Here is a 12,249-nt window from a genome sequence, read left to right on the forward strand (position 1 = left end):
TTTAGCCCTTTACCATGTTTCCTTGCATATTAATAAACCAGGATGGATCAAAGTTGAAGCATATATAATTAATTAATTAACCCTTCCCCAACATCTTAATAACAAAACAGGCAAGCAGACAGATATGCAGATTACTGACATGCACGTATATCTGTATCTTCCGCAAGCCACGTCTTTTCAAACCCTTCTGCCTTGCTCTCCCCCTGCCTAGGCAAAGACCTATCTCTGTCAGGAACTCAAGCATGCCAGCAAGGCCAGGCTGAGCTGGTGGTTTTCACACCAGGTGCCGAGATAGCACACAGACTTGGCAGTATCTGAACAGACCCACAACATTAACTGTTCACAGATTGGGCACCAAGATGGCTTTCCTCTGCTTCTCCTTGAAGGCTTTGATTCTCCATTAAATGGGAAATGATGAGGTGGGCAATAATCCGACCCAAGTGGTCCATACATTGGTGACCTCAAGACTGGACTCCTGTAATGCCCTTTATATGGGGCTGCCCTTGTATGGGGTCCAGAAGCTGCAGCTAGTGCAGGATGCAGCAGCCAGACTGCTCACAAGAGCAGATTACTGGCAGCATGCTATTCTGCCAAGAGATATGCACCGCTTGCTGATTTGCTATCATGCCAGGTTTAAGGTCCTTGTGTTAATTTACAAAGCCCTAAACAGCTTGGACCCAACATTACCTTAAGCACCGTCTGATTCCTTATGCTCCACCTCTGCCACTGAGATCCTCTGATGGAGAACTTCTGGTGTTTCTCAAGCCCTTGAGGATCAGCTGGAACTCTCTACCTGTAGAGTTTTGCAAGGAACCATCCCTGCCTTCTTTCACACATCTTCTGGAAACTGCTGTTTATAGACAGGCCTTAACAATACGAGAGCCTCTTGCCAGTATAGACACGACAGATCTCAAGAGGCCATTGGTTTGACTTCCTGTGATGCTTCCTATGTTCTTGTGTTCCCAGACACTTAGGAAAAGAACCAAGTTAATGCAAGGATTGTATCCCCACGTAAGTCAATCTGCTGGCAGCTACGTGGAGCAAATATCTCTCCCTACCTGTGCATTTCTCTACCCCAAAGGGATGCCAACATCCAACTGAGGTTGGAGAAAGGGAATTGTTTTAAAAGAGTGTTTTGCATGGGTTTTAGAGAGGCATCACTTCCCATTGCAAGCGCTGCCCACACGTTTCTTTTGACTCACTCTGAATTCTGGTCGGGGTTTTTTTTTTAAACAATACAGGAACTTGCAAAATCTCTTTAGTGGCTGCAGAAGCGGGATGAAATGTACCCACCGAAAGCAGCCACCTTTATTTCAAACCTCTTTCAACTGCGGAAAGAAAGACCGTCTCCATCCTGAATCTATTCCTGAGCTGAAGGCTTTTCATCTCAACAGTGAACTCTGTCTGTGAAATGTGTCAAGAGCTCCGTATGCAGTATTTATCTTAAGCGCCTTGGGGGAAAGAAGGCACCCCAGGGCCATGAAAGCAAAATACACCAAGGTTTGTGAAGCTGAGCTACAGGTTTGGGCTTTAAAATAAATGAGGGGCAGAACAGGTCCTCCCCTCACCCTCCATTACAGTAGGAGATCAAGATCAGTTGATCTGCACATGTGATTGAAGCCATTTTATGTGCCAACTGCACAATCCATCTGCATGAATACAGCTCAACTGTCATTCATAATGCAGGATGATGGAGGAAGGGGCTATATCAGAAAGCTCATGAATTAAAAAAAAATGTGCAGCCAAACCTATGGAACCTAGGGACCAATCCTATGGAATCATAAGAACACAAAAAGATCCCTGTGGGATCAGACCCCAAGGCCTATCTTGTTCAGCAACCTGCTTTCCAGCGTGGCCAACCAATTGCCTACAAAAAGCCTGCAAACCAGGACATGAGTGCAACACCACTCTTCCCACTTGTGCACTTCAACAACTGGAATTCAAAAGCATTCTACCTCTGATACTGGATAGTAGTACGCAGTCATTGTGGCTCATAGCAATGCTTAACCCCTTAAAGAAGAAATGCATGTGAAAACACAACTTGAAGGATCCAGGCAGATTTTGCAGAAAAGGCACACACCACCAGGTGACTTGCCCATTCCAGTTCACAAATCTTTATAAAACACATGTGAATTTTGAAAGATGACATGTTTTTCCACATGCCTGTTTGGATTTGAGTTGATAGGCTGGGAGGTGGGTTTGGGGAATTCTAGCTCTGCCAAGTCATAGATGATAGCTGAAAGGGCAACGTGCAGACCATTCCAGGAATTGTGTGTGTATTTGCTGCAACGGCACTTGCTGGCTCAAGGGTTCCCCATCTCTCTCTGTGTACAAGGTGCTATGCCTAACATTGTACTTTTTTTTAAAGCTGATTTCCATCCAACATAGGATTCTCTCTTATCTTGACCCCAGATGCACTTGTATTCATTTGCACCCAACTTTCAATTAACTTAGTAAGACGAGGTGAGCCACCTTTCCTTTTCAGAATGTAAGGGAGAAGGAGCAGATGTCCTGAAGCAGAAAGCCAAAGAAAGGTTTGGTTCCGGAAACTTTCCAGCATTTATAAAATATACCTGAAAGGACATTCTGTGGGGAGGATGTACCGGTTATGTATGTTATGAGTCTGCACCCATGTGGCAGATTTTTCAGTAAGATCCATATTCATTGTCGCAGGAAGGTGCTACTGTTGCATAACTAATTCTTAAAGCTGCACTCCTATGCACACTTCTCAGAGAGTGAACCACACAAAAGAGGGCTAACTTCTGAGTAAACATGCATAGGATTGGACTCCACATATTATATTTTAAAAGTGCATCTGTGCAGCCATTTTTTGTTTTGTTTTCTAAGCTCAGTCCTTAATAGATGATCCATTAAAGTGTTTACTTAAAACCCCCCACTATATATCCTTTTGGTTTAAGGAATTCTGAGCTGAAGTGTCTTTTGGGGCACACAATCACTGTGAAGGCAGCAAATCCAACATAGTTCTGGGAATAACCAACAATGGGCATAGGCCACAGGGAGGAATCGGAAGGGGCTCATTGGCAGCTCTGTGGAAAGTGAAACGTGACAGCAAGGGCCACATGCTTTAATAAGTAGACCAATTAGCTAAAGCTTCCAGGAGCCAATTGTAACCAGAGAGTGTAATTTTTAATCAGGCGACTTCAGATTAATGGCACACTTGTCCACTTTTGAGAATATTTTGGTTCTAGTATGTAACTGCAACTCATCTCATCCTGTTAATACCTTTGAGAGTCACAAGAAAAATATTAAAGATTGTCTTTTTAAGAACAAGTGGTAGCTCTTTGGCACCTATTAATGATGTTTTGTAATATGAAAACTCAATCACATTATAACTAGCTATAGTTAATCTGCTAATTAAAGAGGCTGGTGATCAATCAACTAAAAATCCTTTAATTGGTTCACACGGCTACTGATAATGAAAACAGTGCATGTCATTTGCAGCTGCTGGGACCCAAAGCCTAGGGGTGAGCCCAAATGGAGTTCTCTTACTTTTGTTTACAAGGTTTGCTCAGAGTCCCTGAGCATTTGGGGAGGCACAGAGGTGGAAGGAGTCTTCTTCTGCAACTCCAATATCCCTAGCTCAGTCAAATGATGCTAATACAGCAAAGGTGGGAAAGGAATCCAATTCGAATTGGCAGGAAAGCGATCTCTGTTTCAGACGGCATAGTTTCCTCTTTCAGGGTGCCAACAGGCATATGAAGTGAGATCCACCCTCTTCGGCATGTATTAATTAGCCCTTCTTGTATCCCTAGTTTGACATGGTGTTCTACATCAAGTAATCCAGTATGTTTAAGGAGGATGTGATTTTAGGATATGGAAACAGGGCTCTGAAAAAGCCCATATAAGCACGAGGGCTCTGAAATACTTCCCACCCTGCACTGGGATTATATGGGTTTTAACTGACTGCGAATGAATTTAATATATCCCAAATACAGGCATCAGTTTGAGGGTTTAAAACAAAAAATAAAATAAAAAATCGGGATTTTTTATTTTGGCTAGTCACAATGTTTATGGTTGTGAAAAGCAAAGATTTACAGAGCCGGTCCAAAACAATGCCAGATGATATTTACACCCCACTCCAAATATATATCTATAGAAGAGGTTTTCTTGGTGAGTTGTTTTATCCATGCTCTGGAGCCCCAGTCAAAAAGGCTACTCTGTTATTAAAAATGAACTCTAAGTTCTGTACGGATCTTAATAATGTTAACTGGATATGAGAGCATATTGGGGGTATTTAAAAGCCTCAGCAGCCACCCCTTCGAATCTCAGCTTATCGGGTGATTAAATAAAACACAGAGAAACCCACAGCCAGGGCAAAGGAGTTGAGCGCGCCTCCGTACTTGCGGATGAGTTCCGTTTGCTAACGCAGCCCCGCGGGCGCTCTTCTGCGAACCACAGCGAAGGCTGGTGGCGCTGCGCACTCCAGCCCCGGGAGTTTCTGTAACGAAGGACAAGAAAGCGAGGGACACGCCGTAGCCCGAGGAACACACATGCGAAAAAACGCAGGTCGAGGTTCCCACCCACAAGGCCAGGGGAGGCAGGCAGCATCTCCACCCGGGCGCCAAAACAGAACCGCTAAACTTACAAGAGGCCTCCCCAAGCACCGTCTGAGCGCAGATCCTCTAGTCTATGGAGATCGTTCCCTTTTTAGAGGCATCTTTAGCCCGGATCTGAATCGAAGCATAAAAACTCCTGTTCTCAAAACAACACCCCCCCCCCCCGCACTCTCCAACCTGCAATTAAGACAGAATCTTTTAGTTGTGACATTCGCTGTTGTCATGGAAATAAGCGCGAGAGAGCGAGTTGATGGGCGGGGAAAAGGAAATCAAAATAGCAGAATCTGCCCGGGGAGAGGGGGAGCGGGCGGCAGCGAGAAAGAGTTGATGTGTGCGTGTGGAATTACAGTTGCTAATGCCGGCTAATGCCACCAGCTCCAGTTGGGCTTCCGCAGATTGTCCCATCCGGACTAGCAAGCAGCACCATCCTTTCTCAAGGCACGAAACTTGCAAGCGCATAGCTGCAACCTGTACGTTGCTTCCACCAGCCCCGTGCGCGCGCATGGATTGCTGGGGAAAGTGAAGCCGAGGAAGCTTTGCCTCCTCTCTCTGCCACGGGAGTAAAGGAAGGCGAGAAGGACCCCGAAAGAGTCTCAGTGGGAGGAGGGGACGCCTGACTCGGAAGCAGACCCCCCCCCCGCACGCATCTGCCGCGTGGCCAGCCCGAATCCGAGCTGCCCCTACCCCGCGCCGCGCCTCCATGGCTCTCTGCGCAAGGCTGGGAAGCCAGCCTCGCCGAGTCTCTCCCATGAGAAGCGCGCAGACGACGACAGCACCTCCCGCCCCACAGGGGGCGACGTGCCTCTTTCTGCCCCGGGCCCAAGCGAGAATCCCCGATCAGCAGCAAAGGGACCAGAAGCCCGTTCCTTTTGCAGCAGCTGCATATCGACTTCCACGTGGGGTCTGAGCTTGCTCCTTTTCTTAACCCTCCGCCAGCCTCCTGACTCCACCGCCCCCGTCCCACTCTGAACCCCCTTTTCGCGCGCGGACCCCCCTCCAATTAATATTTGAATGTGTGCGCGCGCTCACTGCACGGGCTGGGGAAATCAAGACAGCGCGAGTGGGTGGTTGGGTGCGGGAATGAAGATCCGCAATTACTCAGCTCGGAGTCACTTTGCCGAAGTGAAGGTGCAGCGCAGAAACACTCCGAGCAATTCACGGCGGCAACGAAGGGGAGCGTTCGCGCGCAGCCCGGTCGACCCCACAGGTTGGATCGCCGCAGGGAAGCCACTTTCTCCCCAAGCTCCGCGGCGGGACAGGCGGCTACTTCCCAACGCGCAACCTTTCCCCCTTACAGCCGCAGCCTCAGGACGCCGCGAGGGAAAGCTTGCCGACCGAGCTTCTTAAGGCACATGCCCGGGTGTCTTCCCAGCCGTCTCCGGCGCCAAGGCTCCAGCAGGGGCCCTCCTCCCCTCGCCTCACTGCAGCAAGCCACGGGGGCCCCGCGCCGCGCCAAGACCCACCTGCAAATCTGCTCTGCCGCTGGAAGGGATCAGAGGGGTGGGAAGCGTTCCGGTGGCGGCGGCGGGGGGGGGAGCTGCCCTATTTCTCGCAGCGGGGACTTCTCGCCCTCTCCGTGGTGATCGGCCCACCTCAATAGCCCGCCCGGCTCTTCCCGGGGCGAGGGTGGCTGCAGGGTTGCAAGGCGAGATGTGGCGTCCGAATCCGCCGTAGGATCCCGTCGACTGAAGATGGAGCCGAGAGCGCTCGGTGCTCCGCGGCTCCTCGCAAGTTGAGCATCTCAGTTGAGTTCCAAGTGGGAAAGTTACAAAGGATGAAACTGACAAGGGCCCGCCCAGGAAGGGTGGGGCCACGGGCGGCTGACGTCACCCGGAAACTTTACGCCCCTCCCACTACTTTTAACAATTGGTCCTGGGCCCTGCCCGGGTTACCTTCTCCAGGTCCGGGACAAAATCATCTCCCAGGCTGGTTTAGAGAGGGGAAACTAGGAAGACGCGCATCATATTCCAAACCAACCTGATCTGTCGCAAGAGATAGCCTTTCCATGAAACTCTGTTCATTACAGTGACGCATTTCATGTTTTCCCCGTAGTTTAACCTATATAATATACGACATTTGTAGCACCCCAGAGCGATAGAATATACTAGTATCGCACACTTTTGTCACGCAGCGCTGGGACTCGTTACATTTTCATTACATCGGGATTGAACCCCGTCATCAACCGAATAAAACAGAGACACATATAACAGGAAAAGAATCATCGGTGGTACATTAGGCTTAATGGTGAAAGAACTATTTTTGGATATGGTTGCGAAACGGCATTCTTGTTGCAAAAGATGTAATTGTATACCTAAGGGAGGCTGGAGAATAAGCATTTGTCTCGCTGATTGACATTCTCCCCTTTAGAGACACACAGTTGGCAGGCTAGCTGTCTAAAGTCATACCTTCCCTGAGTCCTCTGCAATACACATCGCAGGCTCCAAGAAGAGGAGGTCCCATGGGCATGACAAGTTTGATTACGATACGATACCTGAAATCACGCCCTACAGGAATTATCCCAGAATAACAGTAAATTGCTTCCTTTTTAACTGATTTATGTAGACAGGGAAGGTGTAAAAGAGAGGCGAACGCAAGGAAAAGAGATCCATTGATGGGCAAGAGCTTTCCTCCCATATCATGTCTTCCTTGCCCATGCCAACAGTATTGTGGTCGATATCCTGGACATGTGGATGCTCAGTGCATGAAGTTCACAGCGCTGCAGTGACCTGATACATTATGCTTTGCTAGAAGATTATGGGATTCACTTCATGTGCAGTAGGGCTGCAGTTGAGCAGTCAAACACAGTGTGAGTGTTGCAGAAAAAAATATATCCCAGGTTCAGTTCCTGGCTTTTCCATGTTGGGCTGGGAAAATACCCTATCCGAAATCCTGGAGAGCTACTGCTAGTCAGTGCATTCTGGGAACAGGGAACCTGTGGACTTTCAGATATTGCTAGACTACAGCTCCCATCATCCCTGACCATGGGCCAATGTGGCCAGGGCTGATGAGAGTTGGAGTCCAATGTCTTCCATAGGGCCACAGGTTCCCACCCTGGGTGTAGACAATGCCTACTGATGGTGATGGACTGTTTTTCTTGGTACGAGGTGGCTTCCTGTGTAAAGGAACCAGAGGTGAGGCAGTTCATTTCCAAGAATGGATGAAAATATTTGATTAGAACTCCCGTTACCTGCCAGCCAACTCACAAACATGACGTTTGCAGACTTCTCCAGATATGACATTACAGAATTGTTCATGATTTTCTGCGCAGGTTACATATTTTTCAGGGTTTGTTTTTTTAAGGTTTCATTGACATGACTGAGTTGTTCACAGCACTGTTAATATAGACACACATAATATTTCATGTTATTCGTGTGCATAGACCAGATGACTCATTACAATTCCATCAGCTCATACCTAGGCTTGCTATACTATGTGTTGATGAGACTGGGACTTGGCAGCAGTTTCCTGATGGAAAGTTAGCATTACAAGGAAGAGAAACATTGGAAATAGGGCCTTAGTTGACAATTAAGGAAAATCCAGGAGGCGCACCAGTGTTAGCTATATATTACAAAGTAGGGCATTGAGGCACACAGGTGGTGTGGATTACCTGGGGCCACACATTCAGTTTTACGATTTATGGCCAGAGATGGAATTGTACCTGCAAGTGTTTGTGAGCCAATTACTAAATTACACCATTACTTTGCTCTTAAATCAGGGGCTGCACATAATCACATTTTGCAACTCTCTAGAAATGGCATTCTGTTAATCATTCTACTTCAGTAGCACCCTGGGATTTACAGGGTGGCTGTGGCCTGCTTGCGTATACTGAAAATGGATGCCTATCAGAGGAACACACTTGTCTGAATAATATATTTTTGACTCTGCCGCAAATTAAAATATACACAGTGGTAGCAATTCTGTGTTACTAGTCATAGCACAATCCATCTCTACAAGGGACTTTCTGGGCAGCAGACCAGTTCTTATTTGTGCTGTGGGCTATGGACCTGCATGCTGAGCACTGGCAAAATGACACAGTGAAGGTAACAGCAGCACACATCTCTCAAAAATGGGTCTTCTTCTGTCAGGGATGATGGCTGCTGTTTGGGAGGTGGAAGACGCAACCTCCATATCTGCTTCTCACACCATGCACTGTCACTGCACTGCGTGCAAGAAGGTATTTCACTAGTTGCACAAGACAGAATGGGGCTGAATGGTCTAGAGGGGTCCCACTTCCAGTGAGTCCCATTCTCTTGCATTATGGTGCAGTGATGGGTGCAGAGGGTGGAGCACCCTACTAAATGTAATTAATGTAGGATTCTTACAGCATTTTCCTTTGATTCCTTTCTGCTGGAATGGGTTTGCACAGGAGTTTCAGTTTTCATTTTGAATTCAAAAGTTTTCTGCCCTGCAGAACTGCAGACAAAAAAACGCTTTTGGAAATGTGACCTCTAAAGTGTGAAGCGCCCGATGGAAAAAGGGAAAAGAGAGGATTCAATATAATTTTTTGATTTGCAGTGAGGGAGAAGGACTTAATGCATAGAAAGCTAATGCTATTCTAGGTTGCATCAACAGAAGTATAGTGTCCAGATGAAGGTAAATAGCAGTACCATACTTGGAATACTGTGTCCAATTCTGGGCGCCACAATTTAAGAAGGATGTTGACAAGCTGGAACGTGTGCAGAAGAGGGCAACCAAGATGATCAAGGGTCTGGAAACTAAGCCTTATGAGGAATGGTTTAGGAGGTGGGTATGTTTAGCCTGGAAAAGAGAAGACTGAGAGGAGATGTGATAGCCATCTTCAAATATCCAAAGGATTGTCACATGGAAGATGGACCATGCTTGTTTTCTACTGCTCAGGAAGGGAGGACTTGAGCCAATGGCTTCAAGTTATGAGAAAGGAGATTCCGACTAAACAGCAGGAAGAACTTTCTGACAGTAAGAGCTGTTCGACAGTGGAACAGGCTCCCTTTGAATGTGGTAGAGTAGACTCCCCTTTCTTGGAGGTTTTTAAGCAGAGATTGGATGGACATCTGTTATGGATGTCTGAGGTGAGATTCCTGCATTGCAGGGGGAGTGGACCAGATGACCCTTGAGGTCCTTTCCAACTCTACAATTCTGTGATATTAATATACATTTAAACCTTGCCATTAGTAATATTGAGGCTATAGCCATACTGATTTTATGCCAGAACAGTTGCTCCAGTGACTTCTGTCTTGAGGGCAAGGCAAATATGCTTTGGTTGATCCTGATTTCAAAGCAATAAGACACCTTATTTTTTAATCTTTCCTCTCTCTCTCTTTTTTAAAGAGGGCAAACTAGTTATTTTTAGAATCACCACAAAGATGAACGCTCACAGCTCCTTGGGCTGCACAGCTTAAAAGTGCTGTACAATTACTTTTTATATTTAAAGAAGTCCATCTCTTTGTAGATAATGATCAGCCACTGTCTCTATCTAGGCTTGGCATGCCAGAATTATAACCTTATCTGCCTCATGGGGTATACCAGTTTCAAACTGATGAAGGTGTGAAAGAACCTTTGCTCTGGGAGCAGCTTGTATCAAAAGATATTTACGATACAATATTAATTCCTTGCCCACTATATATGTATATTTAATACAGCCAGATAAATGTGAGGCATATTGACCCGAGGTGTTTTAAACTGATGTCTCAGCACTCGTCTAAGATGCTGTGCTTTATTTTTTATTCCTTAGAAGGCATCAAAATTGGTGACCACTGGAGATGACCCACTAGTCAAAGTAATCCTCAAATGTTTTCTCTCTGATAAATATGTTCTTGCTTGTAGACCATAGTATAACAGCCCTGTTAATTATGCTTAGAGCAGGCATAGGCAAACTCAGCCCTCCAGATGTTTTGGGACTACAATTCCCATCATCCCTGACCACTGGTCTGCTAGCTAGGGATCATGGGAGTTGTAGGCCGAAAACATCTGGAGGGCCGAGCTTGCCTATGCCTGGCTTAGAGGCAGGAAGGGATATTCCTTTTAGAACAGTCTTTGCCAAATTCCTGATGTTTGGGGCTACAGCTCCCATCACCCCCAGTCAGCATGCAATATTTTTTGCATCCTACCCCCCTTAAATGTTGTTTGGAAAACATTGTATCCAATGTATACAAAGTAGCTTATATAAGTTATTCATTTTACAGATGGGGAACCTGAGGCTGAGAAATTAATCACTTCCCCAAGATTCTTCCATACATTAAAAATCTGCTTCTTGGCATTTGAGTGGAAGCTGTTTTAACAGGAAACATTAGCTTCTAGATTACATGTATATGTAGAAATATGTATCTTCAGTTTTTTAATATTCATAATCTTAACATATATTGCAGGATAGCAAAAATACATCAAATTTATTATGTATTTTTCTATACCCTGCAGTATGTAATTTTGGACAGTGAACACCTATACTTTTAAAGCATATATATATATATATATATATATATATATATATATATGCATCTATTGGTTGTCCTTGTTGTATTTCTTACCACTTTTCACCATAAGGTCCATGGATGAGTTGCAATAATATAAAAAATACAATATTAAATATTAAAACCCATTGAAACAATTTACAGTAAGAAGAAGAGGGTAGCTCCAAAAAATATATTTCAAGTGTCAGAGGCCAGGGTAAGGAGATGTGGCTTCAGCATACAACAAAAACTATATACAGTATAATGAAGGTTCCAGGTGCACCTCTGTGGGGAGGGAATTCCAAGGGCTAGGGGTTGCTACAGGCTGTCACCCCACAACTTCTGAGGGCAATGGGACTGCCAAGAGGAGCCCCTCCCAATCTTAACACCTGAGAGAGCCTGTAGAGGAGGTGGTCTTTCAGTTATTTGTGGCCTACATGAACATAAACATATACATATATTAGCAAACTATTCCCCTCCCAATTTGCATACAGTTTCTTGCTTTTATACTTAGTTTAAATACACTCAGCAATGTACTGTATTTGAAATGTATGGATCCTGACACTTTCCACAACAAACAACAATTTCATTCATCTTTCTGGCTACGAAAAGCACCATTTCCGAAGGAAATACATTGCCGTTATTTTTGCGCAGAATATTTAACTCCAGTAATACAACCATCCATTCTACCGTTATTGCCTTTCTCCCTGTTTCTTAGAAAACAATTGCTATACAAGCAAATGAGTAAGTAAAATCTGTCTGAAAGAGCCGTGTGATTTATTAAGAGATAAATGAGAATTTCTGTGCACCTGTTCGGTATTAAATATTACTTAATAGGAGAGAAAAATGCTTACCCAAGGGAATCTAAATGAACATGTGTTTGCGCATGCGCACACACACAGGAAGCTGCCTTACACATAGTCAGGCCACTATCTACAGTAACTGGCAACAGCTCTCCAGGGTTTCAGGGAGGGGTCTCACCCAGCTTGTGGGTTACCGTATTTTTCGCTCTATAAGACGCACTTTTTCCCCTCCTAAAAAGTAAGGGGAAATGTGTGTGTGTCTTATGGAGTGAATGCAGGCTGCATGGCTATCCCAGAAGCCAGAACAGCTAGAGGAAGCACTGCGCAGTGCTCCTTCTTGCTGTTCTAGCTTCTGGCTTAGCCGCGGGAAGCCTCTGCAGGGCACAGGGAGCCTTCATCCTGCTGCCCTGCGGAGGCTTCGCGGGGGTATCCCAAAGCCAGAAC

General features: G+C 45.8%; 1 protein-coding gene across 2 annotated transcripts in view; it reads right to left on the minus strand.

Moving 5' to 3' along the window:
• The window catches only part of CAMKV (CaM kinase like vesicle associated), a 59,720-nt gene extending 53,368 nt beyond the window's left edge, over positions 1 to 6,352 (minus strand). The window contains exon 1 of one of the 2 annotated variants that reach the window (XM_053377387.1): positions 6,041 to 6,352. The gene's annotated coding sequence lies outside the window, so the exon portion shown is untranslated. Of the gene's footprint in view, positions 1 to 4,606; positions 4,719 to 6,040 lie in introns of those variants that run through there. The other variant, XM_053377388.1, reaches the window with a different exon arrangement.
• Between the last annotated feature and the right edge of the window lie 5,897 nt (positions 6,353 to 12,249).

The sequence above is a fragment of the Podarcis raffonei genome, chromosome 2 (genome assembly GCF_027172205.1).
Source record: "Podarcis raffonei isolate rPodRaf1 chromosome 2, rPodRaf1.pri, whole genome shotgun sequence".
NCBI classification, from domain to species: Eukaryota; Metazoa; Chordata; class Lepidosauria; order Squamata; family Lacertidae; genus Podarcis; species Podarcis raffonei.